This window comes from Pseudorasbora parva, chromosome 7 (assembly GCF_024679245.1).
Source record: "Pseudorasbora parva isolate DD20220531a chromosome 7, ASM2467924v1, whole genome shotgun sequence".
NCBI classification, from domain to species: Eukaryota; Metazoa; Chordata; class Actinopteri; order Cypriniformes; family Gobionidae; genus Pseudorasbora; species Pseudorasbora parva.
The window spans coordinates 31,320,072-31,342,957 of record NC_090178.1 but is presented as its reverse complement, the minus strand read 5'-3'; the positions used below and the strand labels follow the sequence as shown (position 1 = coordinate 31,342,957).

The following is a 22,886-nucleotide window of genomic DNA, read 5'->3' as shown; positions in this document are numbered from 1 at the left end:
TCTATGTTTTTTTTGTTTGTTTGTTTGTTTTTTAGTTTTTTGCAGGGTTACCATTATGGTATCGAGTAGAGCATGTGCTTGAGAACAGATGTTTTTCTTTTTAATTTCTCACCAGACTGCTTTATAAACTAGGGTCAGTATAAAGCAGTTTTTGCTAAGAAGCTATTTGTGTTTCTGCTGCCCCTCCAGAAGAAGTGAGTGTAGTTTGAAACGCTTGTACGCATCATGATGAATGCGGCTAAAATTTACAGGGTAAGTTACATTACGGCATGCTTTCTACGTGTTCTCAATATAATTCAGAAACCCACGTTTATAATGAACAATGTGTTATAATTATTGTGTTATTACAAACTGTGTACACTGGTGATGAAGTTAATGTGGTAACACTAAGTTTACTCTTGTATATGGTTTATAACGGTGTCTGTTGACACATTGGTGACCTAATGTCAGTGCTTCAGTACCTAATACTGCACAGATAACGTTACGCATCACTGACAAGCCTACATTTACATTTAGAAGTTTTTCATGACCATTAGCTGTAACATCAATCTGTCAATGAACTAACATATACATCAGTAAACACATAGCATTCGTATCTCACTACACTAACGTTACCTTGCCAGTACAAAGATAGATCAAAGTGACATTACGCTAACCATCTATTCCGAAACGTTCAGCTCGCCGGCCATCATCTTGTTCCAGGTTCAAATTGATAAGATGTGTCCTCATAGACTCCCATAGCCATTCTTTCCCCTCCACTGTTGTCTAGGCAATAACTCCACTTGTGTTGTGTCAAACCCTCAAACCACCCCACAGAACAACAGGGGCGGGCAGAGCAAAGCTCATTAGCATTAAAGTCGAATACACTGAAATGGCTTGGTGAAAACCAGCTTTTCATTTTACAAACTTTTCATTTAGACACTAAAGAATCATATTAACTTGTACAAAAATTGCATTATATGACTCCTTTAAATAACTAAAGCTTCTTTTTTTTTTTTTTTTTAGATTACTTGATATTTAAGTTAGATGTATGAATTATATAAGTTCAGAGCAATTAAAATGCATGATTACAAAATAAAAATCTGCAAGTTCTGCTTACTTATAAATTTCTGATTGTCTCAATTTTTTGAGGTTTGCCAACTTATTCAGGTTTACAGCGTGGAAATGGTTAAAATATCCAGATGATGCTGGAAAATTAAAGACTTTGCAGGACATGAAGGACTTTTATTAATAACATTGGGTAGTTTAACTGCTCAGGATAAACAAGGGACTTAAGAACAACATCACAATCTAGTTTAATATAACTAGATTGCCTATTGATACAGCAAAGACAACGTCGGCAGTAGCCTATTGACCATACATATATATGGTATTGACGGCAAAATAGGCTACAGAATATTTCGTTCTGTATTGACAGGTGTAATATTTCAAAATCGATAATTATGCTGTTTTTTATTATTACAATTAGGCCTATATCTGCATTTATGTTAACCTAAAGACTTTCAAACATGAAAATGTCATTTATTAATATGTATTTGTGTCAAAATGGCATATAAACATCTTTTCCTATGCTATTTTGCTTAGAAACGCTTCCAACACGCTCGCGTGTCGCGTGAAAAATAGGCGTCTCTTCTATTTGAAGCATGCACGCGTTTTCCGCGCGGCTCGGACCGCGCGTGAGCCGCGCGGCTGACGCAGGCAGTATGCAAGCGCTAACCGGTTAACATGGGAGCCGAAATAAAAACGGACACGCCACGCAGCCGAGACGCTCACGACATGCTTGCAGTGTGTCCCCGGCCTAACTCTTAGCAATGTGAACAAGTGAACGCATGGAGTAACGTAATAACATCATTTTCAACACATTTAAATGTATCTAATATGATAAACAGAGCTGCTTTACCTTATAATCATGACTGGAAACGCAGAAGTGCGGGCGCCCGGCAACTGTGTCCCGTCCCTTCATAATAAAAGTCCCGGTGCTCGCGAGGTGGGTATTTGTGTAACAATCGCTCAAGCGGCCATGCTCAGCTCCTCAACTAAAGCCTCTGCTTCATACTACAGTAACGTGAATAAGCGCATCCATCAACATGATTTCTGCCTGAGTCCTATTTTCCACCAGCTGTGAGGTGAAGACCACGTGTCCCAAGATACTGCGCTCAAACTTGGCGTCATCAAACTACACCTTTGTTTTGAATAGGCGACCTCTAGAGAACGGAAAGTTGCATAGTGCACCTTTAACATGCCAAAACTACTCAGAGAATGGTCATGCTATATTATTTTTATTTTTATTAAATTGTCCAATGTTCCATTCAAAAAACCCATGTGCGTAATCCTCCTTAAGTAAAAATCTTGTTGAGGAAGAAATAAAAATGAAAGAATTGAGGAATGGAGAGATGAGGGAGGGGGTTTGATAAAGGAAGTCAGGACAGTCTTCTCGCCATGCAATTTAATCACTGTATACCCAGGCAAGTATTGACAGTTGTCCTGTGGAAGCTATTAAAGTTGCTGTCCAAGGTTAAATGAAATTGCAGTTTATCAGGGGAGCATTGAGAAAATAAGGGAATCTGCTGGAGCCGGCTGATTAATGTGAAGCATGATCAACACAAGGGGGTTCATTAAACCATACATCACTAGGGTAATTTAACATGTCATCACGCCTGCTGTCCCCCCTGCAACACGTGTATTTATGTGTGTGTGGGGGTGTGAGATTGTGTGTGCTTTTTGTCATGGTTACACTGCACATCAAAGAATCAGTGTCGGCTTGGGTGTTGGCGGATCTTATTTTGTGAGGAGTGATATGCAGCAACGTACCAAGCTGAAATGAAATAACGGTAATTGCTATGCTCCTCCCCTCATTTGGTGTTTGTAAAATGTAAAAAGGGATATGGAAGGGTAACCTATGGTTGTTTCTTTGGGCTAGGCCCAGTGAACTTTTCAAAAATAAACTCTCATAAAACACATTTCAGATTCTAACTCATTTAATGTCTAATAGCCTGTAGGCTATAGAATACATCGCTGGAGAATTCTGTTATTTTAAATTTTTCTGAAAGTCATAATTTTCACAATATGGTAAATGGACTGCATTTATATAGCCTACCAATTTTAACTGACCCTATGGCCATCCAAAGCACTTTACATTTTGTAAAAACATTCACCCATTCATACAGAGACGGCGACGTCAGCCACGTAAGGCACTATGCATCTCGTCGGCAGCAGCTGTGGTTAGGTATCTTGCACACAGACACTTCGACAGGTGGAACCGGGATCGAACCACCAACCTTCCGGTTTATAGACAAGCTACATCTTAGATATCTATGTGGTTATCTATGAGCTACATGAACCACTGAGCCACTGCCGCTATTTTGTTTAATTTTCTCTGGTGGAAATGACTTTTTTTTTTAAATAAAAAAATTATACAATTGAAATATAATGAAAACGCGTAATATTTATTGATTTGTTTATTTTGTCTTAGTCTGTTTGTAGGATATCTATGCTTAAAATCATCTCTTTGTATCTAGTGTAGGCCTACAACGTTTGAAAAAAAAGTTTTTTGAGATGATGTCCTAAATTATATAAAAGCGAATTGGCCTATGGATTATTTAAAGATTAAAAAATATATAATATCGTTTTTGAAATGAACCTTGACCTAATTGCGTAGTAGCTATTTTACGACAGTAGGCTAACGTTAGTTGTGGTTCGGCACTGCTGCGCGGATGATTCCTCTCATGGTTCCCTGTGATTGGAGCGGCTCTGTCACGCTTTTTCAAGCCTCACTGACAGTAATTTTCAACAACAACCAAATTCAAGAAAAAAAGTCATCACAGCAAGTAAGAATTATACCTTTTTGGTTTGAATTTGGTTTTGGTACACTCACTTTCACATGTTGAAACTCCGCATCGACGTCATTTTTGCCGCGCGCACCCTCGCGCTCGAGCGGACGCGTCGTGTATAAACTAGGCTTAAAGCTACACTGTAGTTTGATAAATGCAAGTTAATTCTTCAGTTCAATCTTTGTGTGCCAAAAAGGCACATGACTTCCTGTAGAGATAGCAATACACATTCTCCTTTTTTTGCCAAATAAATGAAAAGCATGTCTGTCTTCTCTTGCTGTATCAAAAATATCACTTTCCTCAGAGATGGTCAAGTTCAGTTTGTGCATGATTAGGCTAAGATATAATTTTTTTTTAATACTGTATAAATTGTGGATAATTAATATATCATATGCTGAAGTACATTTCTGGATTAAAAGAAAAAAAACGACAAGAACCATACAGAACGGAAAACCGTGATTCAAACCGAACCGTGGGTTTTGTGAATCGTGCTGCCCCTAATATGCTCTTAAAACACAATCATCCGTTGCAGTTTTCATCCATTTTATTTATTGTTTTTGGTATTTATTTAAATGCATTTTTTTAAACAGACTGAGAGTCCATGCTTTTATTGTTTTTGGTTGTTTTGTTAATTTTTTGTGGTTATTTAAAATGTTTTACATTTTTAGTGTTAAATAGTCTTTAGAAATTAACGTTTATTGATCTTTGAAAAGATGTACTGCATTTTTATGCCATTATCATTATTTTAGATAAAAATGGTCTCAAAACGACAATATTATAGTTTATCGCAATAATTTATTGGCCAATTTATCGTCCAGCAAAATTTGTTATCGTGACAGGCCTAATCAGGGATGAAGCTAAAACGATAACATCAAACACATTATCTAAAGTATTTGTAAAAAACAAAAACATTCATATAAGACATTAACAAAACAAAACAAAAAATCATATTGGGGCTTGGGTGCTTCCCAATTCTTATTTGTGCATCCTCGTTTCATTTCCTAGCTTCCTTTCCTCGTGCCTTAGCTCCACCCCATCAGGGCGCGAGGAAAAGACGTGAGGGCGAAGGAATTGAATCAAGTGAATTGATATATCCTTGCTCCTTTTAACGTCACTTCAAAGCGGCATCAATTAATGATGACACCGCTGGATTTAGTCGGGATTCTTGTACATTGGAGATAACTATTTATATTGTAAGCTTCAGCCTCCACAAAATACCACATTTGTCCATATTTTAATCAATATTACCAGTTATTATTAACAACGAATTCCAGTTATTAACTGCTTTTTCGTTGTATAATATTAGTTTCTATTTGTTTCTTTCATTTTCTTGTGCTTTTAGTGTAATTATGCAACTGTCAGGTGTTGTTATTTGACAAACATTTGTGTCTTGTACATGTAAACATAATAATAATGATTAATAAACTGTGGCACCATGTGAAGGTGGAGGAGAATTAATGCTTGCGTCACGTTTAGTCGATAAAACAGTTCCGCAAAGGATACTCCAGTGTATCCTCGCTCATGACTCCTCAGGAAGCCTCCTCACTCCTCCATCCTTGCCTCCTCGCTGTGCAATTAGACAATTGAGATCTTCTACAAGATGGCTGAGCTCCATCGGTTTCCGGGTCATATGATGGAGGACGGAGGAGCGAGGAAACGAGGAGGGATATTGAGAAGCACCCAATGTAGCCTTCTCAGGCAATAATGAGACGTGCTAGTGAAAAGGGGTGTTTATTTGGGCTGTTTTAGGCCACAACCCACAACGTACACACCCCAGCTTCAACAGAGAACCGCACTTGAAACAGTGAGGCACTCCTCTGTGCCTCACTGTTTCACTGTAAAGTGTCCATCATTATGCACACACCAGAATATCGCCAGAAGTAGTACGGTAGGTCATCCTCTTTTTATGATTAGTCTTCTGTGAATTTGGACCATAAACTGTAAAAAAGATGGGCGAGCCATTGTTCGAATATGGCGCTTACATCTTATGCTGATTTAGGAATCTGCTTCAGTGCAGTAGTAAACGTGGGACCCGAATCTGTGCAGTGGTGAGCAAGAAGTAGAGCCTCAACACTCCCGGAGCAGTTTACTGCAAGAACAACTCATTATGTCAGTGTGAAATAAACAGTTATGAAAATATAGAAATTAAAGCTAAAGCTCCAATCTCCTCCCGAAAATCCCCCAAAAGGTCAGTTGGTGCCTCAGTGACTACTCCGCTCAGAGAAGCTCTCAGTCAACGTCTGGCTGGTAAGTTAGCTGACAAGCTGTGTTTTCTTTTTCTGTTCTTGTTGTTCTGTTTTTTTGTTTGTTTAAAGGTTCACTATGCAACTTTCCGTCCACTAGAGGTTGCCTATTCTAAACAAAGGCGTAGTTTGATGATGCCAAGTGTGAGCAGAATATCTTGGGACATGTGGTCTTCACCTCACAGCCGGTGGAAAATAGGACTCAGGCAGAAATCATGTTCATGGATGCGGTTATTAACGTTACTGTAGTGTAAAGCAGAGCAGGACTGAGTGTTGTGGAGCTGAGCACGGCTGCTGGAGCGATTGTTAAAGAAACACACGGCTCGCGAGTACCGGGACTTTTACTATGACGGGACGGGATACAGTCGCCGGGTGTGCGCACTTCCGCATTTTCCGGTCATGATTTTAAGGCAAAGCAGCTCTGTTTATCATATTAGATACATTTAATTGTGTTTAAAATTATGTTATGACGTTACTCTGTGCGTTCACTCGGCGCTGCTGTTCACACTGCTAAGAGAAAAGCGCTTCTGCAGAATAAAACCGAGGGTAACGCAGATATGACGCGATTGACAGGCGACTCGCTCAAACGCTATGCTGACACGTCCCGGTCCTTAGTTAAAATGGCAAATTTCTCACAATTTACAATTAGTTGGAAACATTTGGGATATTGTAAGTACTCAACTGAACAAAATATATAACACTGGCCTAGTGGTTTTTGGATATTTTACTGCAAAAATACTACATAGAGTTGATTTTGATTAATTCCACCAGTTTTCTAAATGGTTATAAGTGAGTGCAGTGACATAGCTAAAATGTCATTTTGTCTCGCGTGTCCTTTTATGTTGCTTGCCCCCTTCACAACGAGCACTTTGAAAGCGGGGTTTGTAACAGTAGTGCATGATTGTGTTATGTAGGCTGTGTTGGTGTGTGTGGTGTTATGTCGGTGTCGGGTGTGTTGATCCTTAGTGAAGGCCCTGTCTGAAACCCCATGGTACGCTACTGCAAATAGCCAACTAAAAGCAAAGTTATTTTAAAGGGGGGGTGAAACACTCAGTTTCAGTCAGTGTCATGTCAATCTTGAGTACCTATAGAGTAGCATTGCATCCTGCATATCTCCGAAAAGTCTTTATTTTTTTAATAATTATATAAGAAAGATGCGCTGTTCCGAGTCTTTCCGAAAAAAGCCGAGCGGGTGGGGGCGTGTCGTGTGAGCGGAGCTAAATAATGACATGTGCTCGCTGCTGCTGTGTTGAGTCGAGTGCGTCGTAAAGCTGTGTCAACAGCGGGAAAAAAACTTTATTCAAAATAAAAATATGGCTTTTAATCAGATACAGCCATACATCTATGATCCGGAATCAGACCCAGAGGCTGCAGTTGAACAGGAGCAGCAGCAAAAACGACTAGAGCAGGACGTCTGTATGTGGTACAAGTTATACACTAACTATATAATATGCTTAGCGGCTTGTGTTATTTACATATTTATACTTGAATTATATCGTCGTATTTTTGTCTTTGAAGGTGTACATGTGGGAAGTGCAGTTGTGCACGTGTGTTTGTGTGTTTACGCGTGGTTTGTGTAGACAGTAAGCGGACTAAAAAAAACACAGACATTTGAAGCAGTCTCACTCACCCTTCTAACGTTGGGACTGCTCCATCATTCAGCATTAGGCGATTGGGAAAATCCGGCGTCGAGCTGGGCCTTGTTTATGAAACAGTCGGCACCGAAATGCAGCGAACAGATATAAACATTCGCGCAACTCAGTTGCTGATCCGGAAAAGCAAATTACATCCACTGTTGCCTTAACGCGGGGTTTTGGCGAATCTGTGCAGGACTGTCTTGGTCTGGCAACCAAAAACGCACTTTTTTGGTGACATTGTTATGTGCACATCACCTGTCCAGCATCCTACAAGCCAGCGCTTTGATGGGCGTAGCCTGTTACTTTCGCTCTCTCCCTCTCTCCCTCTCTCTCTCTCTCTCTCTCTCTCTCCCTCTCTCTCTCTCTCTCTCTCTCTCTCTCTCTCTCTCTCTCTCTCTCTCTCTCTCACGCGCTTCCGGTAGAATTGTCCGTAAGGCCCATACAAGGAAATTCCGCCCCCATTAACGTCAAAGGGGACGCATGATCTCAAAAAACTTGCCGAAACTTATGACTAACCGGAAGTAGTATTTTTGACAAAGAAATACTCCCATCAAACGTCCACCTTAACTTTTGAAACTTTGTCTATGTTTAGTATGGGATTCCAAGTCTTTAACAGTGTAAAAAGATCAGTATGCATGAAACAGCATTTCACCCCCCCTTTAAAAAGCAAACACTTGAACTTACATCAGCGTGATAAAAACAACCTAAATGACAGAAATATTTGAAGTGTAATTTTAAGCGTTTATTTTGTCTAGCATCCCATCAGAATACATGGAGGGGGCAGGGTTTATGAGCTATACTGGGACCAACCATTTGGGGGGGAAGTGACTTAAAATGCAATTCATCGCCTGGCCACTAGGGACATGTTCCAGAAAGGTGCATAATCTCATTGAGCCCCATGCTAAAATGCCCAACTTTACAACAGAAAAAAACATGTTTACAGCCTAGTACAAATAGTGGTTTCGATCTATACGGCTAATTTTGCCCTTCATGACAACTGTGAGGGGGTGAATTTTTTTTATAACTCATTCGGTTACATTATATAAAGACTTACATTTTTGCATAATTAAGGGCGCAGCCACTTTGAGTGACAGGTGGATTGCTATTTGTCTGCTGTCTGTTAGTCATCCTGTCACCTCAGCTCTACCCATGTCCCGCCTCTTTGCCCATTTTCTTTTATCCGGGCGTGACGCTCTGCATCGCAGCTCGTCTCTACATTACGCATCAGAACTGCTCTTCAGAATCCTATGGGTGACGTCACGGACACTTAAGTCCATATTTTTTACAGTCTATTTATGTGCGGCATTGGGCTTGATTTAGACACTTTTGTCACATACTGTTTTTCGCATACTATATAGTAGGGAAGTATGTCATTTCAGGTACAGCCATGAAATTGGAGTTAATTTGTCATTTAACTGCATAATAGGCTACTTGTAGCTACCTTAAAACTATTATCATTTTTGTGCTCTCCAAAAGCCCAAGCATTCATACTGGACTATAGAATGGTGTGTAAAACAAATTCACAAGGACAAAAAAACTAATAATAAATCAGCTCCATATCAGATTCCGAGTGATCAAGGGCTCAGGGCATTCCATTTAAACACATTGCAAGGGTTTCACCAGTAGTGGGCACTCATGCAACGTAAGCAATGACGTACATACAAGTGAACGAGTTAGCCAGGGAAGGGCATAAAAAATGGACTTAAACTTAAATGGAAATCATTTTTAAATCTTTAATATTGCGAACAACTTTATCACTTTGATAGCTGAACAGAAAAAAAACCCACATGCACTACATCATTTCTGCCCGGGATGTCTGGTGTTTCTATTAACATCCTCATCGTTTCACAGTTTCCCCCAGTGTCCGGCCTTCTCTAATCAGGAGGGCCTCATGATCACTTGCAGTTTTGCAGTGGGACTAGCGAGCAGACATAAATAAGGCTATGCTAATAGAGCTCGGCAAGGCATGTCATTTATTATCAAGGATTTGTTTACAGGAGGATAATTGATGGTGCCTGCGGGACAGTGGAGAGTCGGACATGAATCACAGGCCAGACGAGGCTCTTGATAAGGCGCTGAGAGTCGCTCGTAATTAAGCAGGGCACTAGAGACCAATTGTTTGTGGAATGATTTGGCCGGGGCTAATTGACACTAATTGTTTAATCTGATTTTCTTGCCTTCCACTGTGATTCTAAGTCAGGCCCTGTAGAGCAGTCATCCACAACACTGTATTAATGAGGTCTGTGTGTGTGTGTGTGTGTGTGTGTGTGGTCGAGGTTCATGCATATGGAAGGGAATTAGTTCTTGGAACGTCTGATGGTTCTCGTGGGACTTCGCATTTATGAAGAATCGGGAGAAGAATATGGTAAATGTGTACAATATTTTACACTCACAGGATTTCAATTCAAAATGAATGGATCGTTATTTGTCTTGCTGTCATTTACAGCAAACTACTAAGTATAGTGTTCTTAGTGGGTAACTTATCCCCTAATGTGTGGCATGTGGATACAAACTTCCACACCTTCAGTCAGGTTATCCCACACTGCTAACAGCAAGGCTGCTTCAGTCGATCTGATTTACCAGTGCACTTCAAACCTCTGAGAACAGTTCAACCCCACTCTGTTCCAGCTGACTGACACATAATGGCTTTTAATAGCCATATTACTTAAAATTACTAGGTCAACAGTAGCAAATGTGTTTCATGGCTCATTAGCCAAAAATGTTAGACAAACAGTGCCTCTATATTTAACAATAGCGAAGATGCAGGAGAAATGTTTTCATGCTGTTGATATGGAGTCTCACTGAGTCTAATGCTAGGGCTTTTGGGAAAAGCATTGAGTTCCTGGAGAATTTGCAGGATTATTTCTTGTCAGTGATTTTTCTACTGTTATGACTGTATATTAATTAAAATCACCAAATAGTGTAAGAGGTTAGGACCTTTGCAAAAGTGGAAATGTAACGTTCATAATAAGGCATAGTACCAATAGAAAAGGAAAGAATAATTAAGCAAATTTATATTTTTGTTGATAAATGGACACAATTTTTTGTCTTTATGCTCTGCTTAAAGCCAAAATATGTTATTTTATTTTTTTGTCGCTAGAGGTCACTTATTCAAAACAGAGGTGTAGCTTGATGATGCCTTGATTTCACAGAGCTTTTATTATGCCAAAGAATACCTCTTCCAGTCTTGCGTACGCAGCGCTGTTTTATATACATTATTTTAGAGTGTTTTGAGAGCAGATCATTTTGAAAGTGTTCACTTGGCAGATAATGAGACACTTGTTGCACACACTTGTTGTGACCTATATTGATATTAGACATGGTAAATCATGGTACTACTCGCGGTAAATCAAGAAAATAAGATTTAAACAATAAGACTCGCTGTGTTAAGCTATATAACAATGATTCATTTTCTGACAATGAATGTATACACACAGCTGCTCATCTGTCTTATATATTAAAGCGTCTTCTTTGGTGTTTCCATGGTTTCTACAAAATTAAAAAACTGAGGTTAACGTGGATATGATGTCTTTGATAGAAGACGCATGGACACGATCCATGTCCTGGTTAAAGTTACTTATTTCTCTGGATTTAAAGATTCTTGGAAACATTTGGGACAATGTAAGTACACAAGTCAACAAAATATATAGCACTGTTAAGTGTTTTTTGGATATTTAAATCCAAATTTTGTACATATTGTGCATTTAATAGCTAGCTTTTGTTAGGGACGTTAGCCCTGCTGTGTCTTCTTTCTCAGAGCAATCTGTTGAAGAGCAACTTTCTCATTTTAACACTATGTGGCAATGTTTTGGAGACTGTGGCACCTTTTAAAAAATTAAGAAACCCAAATTACAAACGCAACCTTGGCTTAATAACTTGTGCTGCCAAACAGGAATGGAGGAAAGCCAAAAGAAAGTGGAAGAAAGATAGGCTCCAAATATCCTAAAAAATAATGAGGGATTGCATGGTGACTACCAACATGCTGTTAAGGCTGCAAGTATTAAATAAATATTTTTCTAATTTGATATTAAAACATGGACACAGCCCAAAGGTTTTGTTTAGTACAATACATAATGTACTTTATCCTACTATGCTTTCTTTTTCTGATGCTACACCTACAATCTGTGATAAGTTTTTGAAGTTTTTTGTTGGTAAAATCAATACTTGATTTGATCATCAATCCCTAAATTTAAAATATGAATTCATCCGTTATCGACCCATGTTCAGCATGCTTAATGGGTTACTTTAGCGATTTTAGCATATGGCTTTGTATCAGTAGAAACCAGGGAGTATATTCAAATGATTTCACATTACTACTACATTAATGAATCCTTTTAAATACAAAGCGTAATACTAAATCACTGAAGAAACCCTTTTACTGATTTTAAGGCTATTTCTTCTTCCTTTCTTGTGAATGTTCTCCATAAAATGAAGCTTTTTTTCTTGCTCCCTGGATGTGATGCCTCCTGGTCGTCTTAGGGAAGTGCTGGGTGTCGTTGAACCTTTTAACAATAATAAATAGTAGCCTCAAGGCACTGTTCCACTAATTTTAAAACATGCAGTAATTAATCCACTTAAAAAGATCAGTTCAGAGTCAGACCCTTACATTTTGGAGAACTATCGTCCAATCCCATCATTACCATTCTTATTAAAAGTAATGGAAAAAGTCCTTCATCAATTGAATTTTTTTTAAGTGAGAATAACTTATTAGACATTTCAGTCTGGTTTTAGGTAATATCATAGTACAGATCTGCATAGTAGATCTTTTGATAGTTTAGGATTCAGTAACTGTTTTATTCTGGTCCTTTTGGACCTCAGTACAGCTTTTGACACTTGACCATGCTATCTTTCTTGAATGGTTGAGTGGGTGTATAGCAGTTCAAGGCACTGCATTGAATTGGTTCAAATCCTCTGATACAGCATTTGTTTCTCTGTGAAGGTTGCAAACTTATCCTCTTCTTCTGCACCATTAACATGTGGTGTACCACTGGGATCTATTTTGGGCCCGCTATTTTTTCACTGTATTTGCTCCCTTTTGACTCGATTTTTCGAAAGCATAATATTCCTTACCATTTTTACACCGATGATACTCAGGTGTACTTCCCTTTGAAACATGAGGATACCTTAGGACAGAAACACTCGGTTAAACTGTCTTGCTGAGAGGTTAGATGCTGGCTGGCAGCTAATTTTTAACATTGAATGACTCCTCAACTGAAATTGTAATTTTTGGCTGCCGTAACTGGCTGCCGGTTGAATATTACATTTAAGGTTTTGTTACGGCCAGGCACCACAATATATCTCATATTTGCTTCTCCATCGGAAATGCTCTAGGCCCTTTAGGTCTTTAGTAATTAAATTAAATTGAGATTGTGCCTTTTATGTTGCTATCCCACGGGTTTGGAAAGATCTGTCGGTCCACATAAGGAAAGTTTTAAATTTGCACTAAAGACATCTTTTTTCACTTGCTTGAATCAATGTAATCTTATTAGTTTGTCTTTTTTGTCAGTTTTATGTATTTAGTTTTTATATTAGATTCTCTCCTTTTTACAAGTTTTTTTACTTTACTGTACAAATTATAGATTGTTCAGCACTTTGGTCAGCTGTCGCTTTATTAAATATGCTTTAGAATTAAAATGCCTTTCCTTGCCTTGCTAATTATTGACCAATATTCAATATGTAAAAAATAATGACTTAAAAGCTAAATTATTGATTTCTTTTCTTCAACTATTAAATTTCCAACCTTTACACAATAAAAGTGGACAAAATGAAATATTCCACATCTTCATATTAAACTTTGAGAAAGATCTATGACTGCAGTGCAGATCAAAAGTTTGCAGAAGCAAGATGAACTATAATAATATCTGAACTGTTGTTTTTTGTTTTTGTATGTTCTTCAGGTTTGCTTAATGGTTCTGTAAAAAAATAAAAATAAAAGAAAGTTGCCAGACAAAGTTCAGGATAACTTTGTCTGGCAACCTTCTTTTATTTTTTTATTTTTTTTTATCTGATTACGTTTGGCACATTTATAAAATTACCTAAAGATGGGATGAGCCAAGCAAATGAATATAAGATCCAACCACATCACATTTAACACTCATCAGCCTTGTAGCTTTTTTAATTAACACAAACCGTGATGAGATATTAATGATGATTAGAATGGGAGATATACTCTGTTATCAAGATCACTTGTGGTGAAGGGTGGAATGTCGCTGCACACCTGCCAGAATCGCAGCTTGGTAATAGCTGGCGCACATGCAATGGTTAGAGAAGATATACTTTCATTACTTTAGTCTTGAAAGATACAAGCATTTTAATTTATAATAATTTAATTATAGATAGGTAATGAAACTTCACCTGATCTTCATGAAAATTTCTTTTGACTGTTCACAGTGCAGCTTGTTTGTAGGCTGATCATTATTTGCATTTCAATTAACATTTATCTTGTCAGTGTCTTCTCAATGAAGTATTTGTGATTTATCAGGGATGGCTGCCTTTACTTTGTGCTAATAATTGGATGCTATTGAAAGGATGAGTTTCATTGATTTTGTCGATGACTGCGGACATTACTGGCGCAAACCCTAGATTGTCAGCAGGGTCTGTGTTGAGCCGCGATCAATGACGGTGAATCTTCCCCCCTGCTTTTTTATTTACTCCAGCCTGCATTGATTGAAACATGCAATAGTTCAGGGAGATTTTGTCACGACACTGCAAAGTTTCACATTCGGAGCCCCAAAGCTCCATTTAGATTTTTTACAATCAGATTTATATATAAAAAAAATGTCTGCCCACTGATCCTGACAGTGTGAAATGTTGAATACAGACTAAAATGTACAGGAATATATAAATAGTATGAAAATATAACATTTAAAATTAATATTATAATATCAGAATTAGGGCTGCATAAAAACTAGTCACTAAAATCGATACAAGAAACGTACATGATCAATGCCAGGATGTGGAATAGTGGGTTTTGTTAAAATAAAGAGGGGTGCTTTGTAGCTGATTAATCGGAAAAACAATTGACAAACTAATCGACTATTAAAATAATCGTTAGTTGCATCAGAACATGGACAACCAGTCATAAGTTTGGGGTCAGAGAGGATGCACTTTAATCAAAGGGATAAAAAAAAAAAAAAAAAAAAACGGTTAATGTCTATTTCAAATAAAAATGGTTCTTTTGAACTTTCTATATCACAGTTTCAATGTAAATATTAGGGCTGTCACTGTACGTTTGGAAATCGATTGCACAATCGATTGGAACAACCAACACAAGTTTCGAAAATGAAAATAGGGAATCGATTTTAACCAAATATGCACATTATTATATTTAAATGAATTAAACAAATAAAAAAGTTATTAACAGGAGGTATTATTTATATGCTGAATTATGTTTTTAAAACTTAGTCTACATGAGGTCATATTGTGATGATTGCTGTGTGCGTAGAAAGAATGAGCAGTATTACACCATTTCCTCCAGAATAGGGAGCACCTTTCTGAATATTCCGTTAATTTCTGAAGCTTATTCCACTCAGCGCTGCACTCTCAACCTGAAATGCACTTTGTGACATGCTGGATCAAATATAGGTCTATCTGAAATAAATGGTTATAGGGCTGCCCCAAATAAAGCTTTTTTTTCTAAATCATAAATGCAGGCCTGTTGTAGACTAGATTGCCACAGATGTTTCTCTGATTTGGATAATGTAGCTGCCGTGCGTGTTTATCCACACAAACTTCACATTCAATGTAGGCTAGTGAAAGTTTTATTTTCAACCTCTTTTCATAGGTTACAATCGCCTACGTAGGTTTTTGTTAGTTTTTTTTGTTTGGCATTTAAAATCGTAAACACAGCCATGTTGAAGACAGTAGCTAATGTTTTTCTTTGATGTTATGGCATTTCCACCCAAAAATATTGCTGACTTGTGCGTCTTAAGCGTCCTCTTTAATTTCATCCCAATGCCAGTTAGTTGTCCATGGATTGGTGTATATTTAGTGTATATTTAGCAGTGAAAATGAAAACATCATTTAAAATCGATTTTACAATCGATTCAGTGAACACTTTTTTTTTTTTGCATTTTTTTTTTTTTACAAAAGTGACAGCCCTAGTAAATATTAAGTAGCACAACTGTTTATTTCATTGATAATGTTAAGGAAGTGAGCATCAAATCAACATATGAGAATGATTTCTGAAGGATCATGTGACACTGAAGACTTACAGCCACAACAGGAATGCATTACATTTTAAAATATAAAATTATTTGAAATTGTAATAATTTAAAATAGCCTACTGTTTTACTGCATTTTGGATATGGACATTTCATCTGTCTAGATTTACATACATTTCAAGCACATATATCAGCAGTTTCAATCAAACTTGGAGCATTTTTTTATCTAATGACGGTGAGAAAATTTTCACAAATCTCAGAAAACGGTTGTATAGTTTCTTACTCTTGTTTAAACGTCTTCCATTTCAAGGTGAGCAAAGACAATAACTTTACAACCATGGATTTGTCTCACTCTAAACATCAGACAAACTCAACACACACAAAAAAAGAGCGGGAAACCTGTTGTGCATTCACTGGAGCCATGCAATTCATTCAGGTGTTTTCTGTGGAAAAACACAATCGTTTTTCTTCGAAATTATTCCACCGTCAAATGAACAATCCCTACAATCTACCTTGTAGTTCTTGCCTTTCCCTATTACTTCACCCATAAACACCGGCTCGCATGCGCTGTTGGTGAGTTTGCATATCCCATTTTCGTAGGAGCTTAGAGAAAGGTCACTTGTTGTAACCCATCTGGGACTCACCGGGTTGAATGTAATCAGTATGCACTTGTTATTCTGGGTGCCTGTGCATTCTCTTTTTATCTGCTTGTTGGGGAGAAGTTAATTTCCCTTGTGACCTTTGTGTAATAAAACAGCATTATCTGTTGCACTGGGGAAGAAGCAAATTAGCTTTCTCAGTAGTGTTTTGTCACAGAGGTGATCACTTATAAAGTTATTTACTTAATTAGATTAAGAGCGCTGTAAAGGCCCCGTCTAGAGTGAGGAGGCGTATCTTGTCTCTCCATATTATCTCATGGCCCCTCCAGCCGAAGAGCACAATGTCTAGGCATCTCCGCAACGTCCCTTGTGTTTCCGAGCAGGATTATGATGATACCGATGGCAGCCGCTTCCTAGTGACCGAGTCTAATTTTGATGGGTTGCACTTAATGTGACTCGGTTATCTGAAGTAGACCGATGAGGGCGGTTGGATGACAACCATTTGAACGCCCGGCTCCTATGTGGCAGCTCAGAGCTTGTTTGGAATCACCTGAACTGAACTGAATAACAAAAGCTCCATACTAAAAGCATTATAAGCGCCAATTGCCCTGTCTAAAGCCCTTAATGTGGCTATTTTGCACCACGCTGCACGAACATGTGCTATTTGATAGCCTTGAGTTTCTTTCACCCATTCAGTTTGGCTAATCCTTCCCCTTATGCTTAGACTGCAGCCTGATTTGTCGGTTAAACTGGATCTGCCACACTTTGTCCTAAACAGCATGATGGCAATCTGTCAGTGCAGAAATGCAGTCCAATATTTTGTTTTTCCTTTCGCAAATTGCAGGTAATTGTCATGACTGTTGGTCCTGCAAGTCACTACTTGTTTTTATTGCATTTGGTTACGATGCAGCGATTTGGTTCAAATAAATGTGCATCATCAACTAAAGGTTCCAAAAGGGGGGTTTCAATTTTGGGTTCCCTAAAGGGTCTTTTAGTGAATAGTTCTTAAAAGAAATTTAAGTGTTCATAACATTTTAATAATCTAAAATACCTTTTCCCACTATGCCTACCTACTACCTTTTTAATGCAAAAATGTCTTCATGGAACCATTGATGCCAATAAAGAACCTTTATTCAGAACTGGAAAACAAACCTATGAGGTGCCACAATACATGGCCGACTCGTATCTTTTTTGGGGGGGAACTTTCTCACACACCTCATGGCTGATTTTTGTGAATGAAGAACTGGCGGCAAGAGTCCCACAGGTATGTGTGTATCTGTGTGTGTGTGTGAACCTCTGAAGGTGAATGCAATGCTTTGCTGACCCGTGGAATCTACCTCATTATCTGGCCCATTGTGCTATTCTTCTTCCTTGGCCCCTTTCACACCCTGTCACCCAGCCACCTCCACTGCCACCGGCCTGGCCAGCTCATTCATGTCCCTTCAGCCCATTGTGAGGCCCCTGGAACCCAGGGCCCTGTAGCGAGCAGGGGGAAAGGGCGGCCCCTGCTTTGTGTTTCCCTTGCCGCTCTTCACACGCACGGCGGGGAACTTCCTTTCTCATGTCACCGAAACCGGCATGGCCTAATCCGCCTGGCCACACCACCCGCCGAGCATGCTGGGAAGGGGCATTTATAAAGCAGCCCCTAATGGTTCGTTAATAAATCGCTTCCATTTTACGCTCGACTCTTCACATCAGCGCAGAGGAGGAATAACGCGGGGCTGGAGGATCTGTCGTTACGCATGTAACCGAACAAGCTCGTCGGCGTCCAAGCGCTTTGATATGAGAGTCTCGGGTGGAATCTCGGATGTCAAGAAGAACTGATGAGTTTTTTGACCTGAAATAGCTCTTAACAAGCCGTGATTGTGCGGAGGTGTGAGATTCGCTCAAGGGTTAATGGTTAGAGCACTGCCCCGTTGACCGTTTGCAGCCCCTCACAGGTCTCTAGAGAATCTATTACCCATCATCCTCTCTCTTTAAAGAGGTGACTTTGGTTAAAGCACTCTGGCTAAGAGGTTAGACAGGAGCTCCATATTGACTTCGACGGTAACCAAGATGCATATGGTCTGTGATCTGAATGGCCCCCGTGTGAGGCGTAGAGAGGGCTTCTTCTTTGAATGGGACCATGGGTGATTGGCTCAGCGGGAGCGGTCAGGGGTGTTAGGGGTGTCGGGAGCCCACAGGGATAATCTTGTTAAGTGTGACACACAGCCAGAGGGAGTGGAGGGGTGGTCCCAGTAAGACAAACACACACACACATACATACACTAACAAGTGCGTTATGGACAAAGATGAATATGAAGGCAAAAGTGAATGATTTTTGTTGAGATATAACTGGGCGTTTATTTTTGATTTTAGAGTAAGTGATATCATGCTCTTTTTTTAATTATTTAAGTTGTTAAAATGTTATAAACATTTGAAAAACAAGTCAACTCACTGCCATCGTGTGGTGCAACTAATACAATTTAAAACCGGAAATTAGAGAAGATCCTTGAAGACCCTTATGACTGTGTGTCAAGGTCAACAAGTCTCCTAATAATTGCATAATTTTACCCTTTTTATAACAAGGCATGGTTACTTCAGGTTGAATTTCATGTGGTGAAGCTCCCTCAAAAGGGGTATTTATATATTTATATAATATATTTATAAAACATATTTAAGTGTATCGCAGCAGGAAATGTATATTACCGGTATTACTTTTTACTTGGTTACATGTGACAATTTAAGAGTTTTTAAATTGGTATAAAAGTTTTTCAAACCCATGTGAAACCAACATGAACACAAAGACTTAATTTCTAAGAACTTAATTGGCATGCGTTTAAGCTAATTCTTTTGGAGAGATTTTACCTTTTCTTTACCGTGGACATCATTGACCCTTTAACCTGATGCCATTCAGCAATATAGATTACATTGATTTGCAATCAAGGAAAAAAATATTGGCCATCAAAAATGAGTTAATTATTTTGAAGGCTCGCTTTTACACCCGTTTAGATCTTGAACCGTTGTTGCCAAACTAAGTCCTGGCAACTTTTTGTAGTGTCAATGAAATTAAAGTCAAACTTCATGAGCGCATGAGCATGGCATAAGTGGATTAAAGTAGCAATTATTTCTTTTTTTAGGTTTCAGTCAAAGTAGTAATTTCAGAGGCCATGGGGTCATGTTGTTTGTCACAAGAAACTGAGATTGGGTCAATTAGAGTGTAGGAGGATGTGTTCAGTTTATCTGACAGCTGCATGCAGTGCTACAAAACTTAACGATTAGAGAACATTTAGAAGAGAGAAAGAAACAAAACTAAAAAAAGTGAACGGTGTACTATGATCTGCCCACAACGGCGCGCAGAGAGCCGAGGCGTAATGAACCTTTTTCCTTTTGGGGCGAAAACAAATGCAATTATTATACCATCGATTCCTCATAGTATAGACAGAGCACTTAATAATGTGCGATTTGAGATTCGAAGTGATTTGGATGATGTGTTGCAGTTTTTAATGCATGGAGGAGCAGAACCATTACAGGCACTCCTCACCTCCAGCAATCTGCGTTGAACCCTCTGTCAGTCAATCAATGCTCTCGGTTATCCGGAGAGGCATAAATTGGGTGGTTATAACAAACAAAAAGCTATCAGTGGCTATGAATAGAGAGCAACTACTGAGCAGGGTCAAGCGTCAAAAGCTCTGCCTAACCGTGTGCTCGCTGCTGTCATCAATAATATGGAAAGAGAAAGAAAAATCAGCCTGGAGAGTATGGGTAGCTCGAGATAATGGTGGAGCAGGTCTAAATCTATAGGTTATGAAACGCACTCTACCTGGATTGCATTTCCTTTGATACTGTACATAATTACTACACGGGAAAAGCAAAAAAAAAAAAAAAGAAAGAACAATGCTCTTTCCTGTTGTGGTATGCACGATGGGTTTGATGCTCTGTATATTGCATGCATTATCACGTATATGTCTCAGCGGGGCGCAGAGAGGGGTTAAGGTCAGGCTGGTTTACGTGGCTGGTCCTGGTAGCAAACATAATTGGCAGCATGTTTTTTCAGGTATAAACACCTCATCTTGTCAGACTGCAGCATAGCATGTAATTACAGCTCTTCCTCTTGCTAAGTGGGATCTGTATTCGTGTTGTGGGGATTTCCAGTGTCTTTCCATAACTCGAATCAGAGAAGAGAGAGGTATTTTGTTTCTCTGGAAGTGATTTGCAAATCTGCCTTGTAACGTTAGACACAAAGTGCTTAGTACATTTCAAGGTATTAGGATAAAGTTGTTTTTTTTATTAGTTTTTTTTTTCAGCTTACAGGCAAGGGCTCAGAGAATGAAAAATTATAAATGGCCTAGAATGTATTTACCTGGCACACGTGCAAAATGCAAAACGGTTGTAAAAAGTTTCCATGCAAGTCAAAGAGGGGAAATTCAGTTAAACATGAATGATACTGCTAGAAAAGGCCCCTGGAAATGGACCAATATTGTGCACAAGAATACATCATATTTTGTTTAGGAACTTTGCTAAATGCAAATTAGTATTTGCATTTCAGAGCAAATTCTAATGTTATTAATTTGATTTAAATAATTAATCATTTTTAATTGATTAACATCCCTGCTGCAAATACACACTGATACTTTTTTTATGCATGAATTTTCTTTCAGTTCAGGATTCAATACACAGAATAAAAGCATCCAGAATAGGCACTTCTTCTGAAATAAGTGCTCCTCTTTTCTATCATCTGTGTCAACAAGGTTAAGAGGTTTCCCCCAGGCCGGCTCTCACTGGCTCTAAACATTCTATCAAAAAGTAAAAAGACAAAGAAAAATACAAGGCCATTGTCATTGTTTATCTGGCTGCCTTTTCTTTTCTTGCCCATGGTTTCCTCTTCAGAAATGGATGCCCTTTTAAATCGAAGCAGAGGAATCCGACAGGCAATGGTTAGCACGATAACTACTAACTGATTTCATCAGTCAGAGTTTCCCCCCTCTGCCTTTTTTTACACTCAACAAGTGCAATTGTTGGAAGTTGGAGAGAGATTAGCTGTCAGGCACATCAGATAAACAAGCAAGAAAACACCAGTGGTTCTGATGTGGGAGTCAAGGAAGCGGAGGGTGGCCAGAGAGACACATTTGTCATAGCCGATGTGCCTTGCATGTCTTCTGCTCAAAGGTGCCCTCAGTATTTTTATATTTGTAGCTCTAGCTGATATGATAATTATCTTGGACTTTGTATTGACACCTAGTGGTGTGGATGTACTTCTCAAGAGTGAATGCTTTCAGTTGCAGATGCTGTTATTAAAATATATTAGAGAGACGTGATTAATTTATTCCATGAATGAAATTGTCCAATTACAGAAGTTTAGAGAGCCAGTAAAAGCGAAGGCTTTATATTCCTATGAATCAGTGCAAAGTGCAATATGGCAGAATAAGTCCCACCTTCTAAATAATAGCCAATTATTTAAAAGATTAGTAAAGTCATTGAGTCACTGCAGCTGCCATTAGAAGCTCCAGAACCTAAAGAAACAGTCAGTGTTCTGGGGTACGCACTTACGACTGCTTATGCGCATTGGCTGGTCCAGCATGAAAAAATGATTTTTTTTTTTTTTTTTTGGTCATGATTTGAGCGTTTAAAATCAAAGTTTATGAGACGGTTGTTGTCAGGTTTCATTGGTGATTTTCAAATATGAAATTTAATTATAAGCTTGGTGAACAGTTTAGAAGAATTTGATGTTTCCCAATTCAAAGAGATAGGAGCTGACTGAAATAAATGCCCGAGAGACGTTTGAAAGATGGCCAAGTGAAATTACTTGCCTTAAAGGGACTTGTGCTGCTTTCACATGCTCTCGGAAATATCGTAAATACGAGTTTCCTAGGTAAAAATTGCACATGAACACCTTCTCATGTTGTGTTTACCACTGGGAAGTTCGAAAATATTTTTGATAACCAAATTCCACAAATGGGCGTTCCATAAACTTTAAACATTGTGGTGGGGAGAACTGTGACAGGTATGCTTAGTCGTCGTGTTTATATGGTTGTCAGTGCACAAGACATTATACACTTACCGAAAGGATTATTAGGAACACCATACTAATACTGTGTTTGACCCCCTTTCGCCTTCAGAACTGCCTTAATTCTACATGGCATTGATTCAACATGGAGCTGAAAGCATTCTTTAGAAATGTTGGCCCATATTGATAGAATAGAATCTTACAGTTGATGGAGATTTGTGGGATGCACATCCAGGGCACGAAGCTCCCGTTCCACCACATCCCAAATATTCTTTATTGGGTTGAGATCTGGTGACTGTGGGGGCCATTTTACAGTGAAACCATTGTCATGTTCAAGAAACCAATTTGAAATGATTCAAGCTTTGTGACATTATGTATTATGCTGCTGGAAGTAGCTGTCAGAGGATGGGTACATGGTGGTCTGGTCAT

At 38.7% G+C, this 22,886-nt stretch overlaps 1 long non-coding RNA gene across 1 annotated transcript in view; it reads left to right on the top strand.

Moving 5' to 3' along the window:
- Positions 1–3,718: 3,718 nt before the first annotated feature.
- Positions 3,719–22,886, top strand: part of LOC137083249 (uncharacterized) — an 84,764-nt gene continuing 65,596 nt past the window's right edge. Inside the window, exon 1 of the long non-coding RNA XR_010906467.1 lies at positions 3,719–3,827. This is a non-coding gene — a long non-coding RNA (uncharacterized lncRNA). The remainder of the gene's footprint in view (positions 3,828–22,886) is intronic.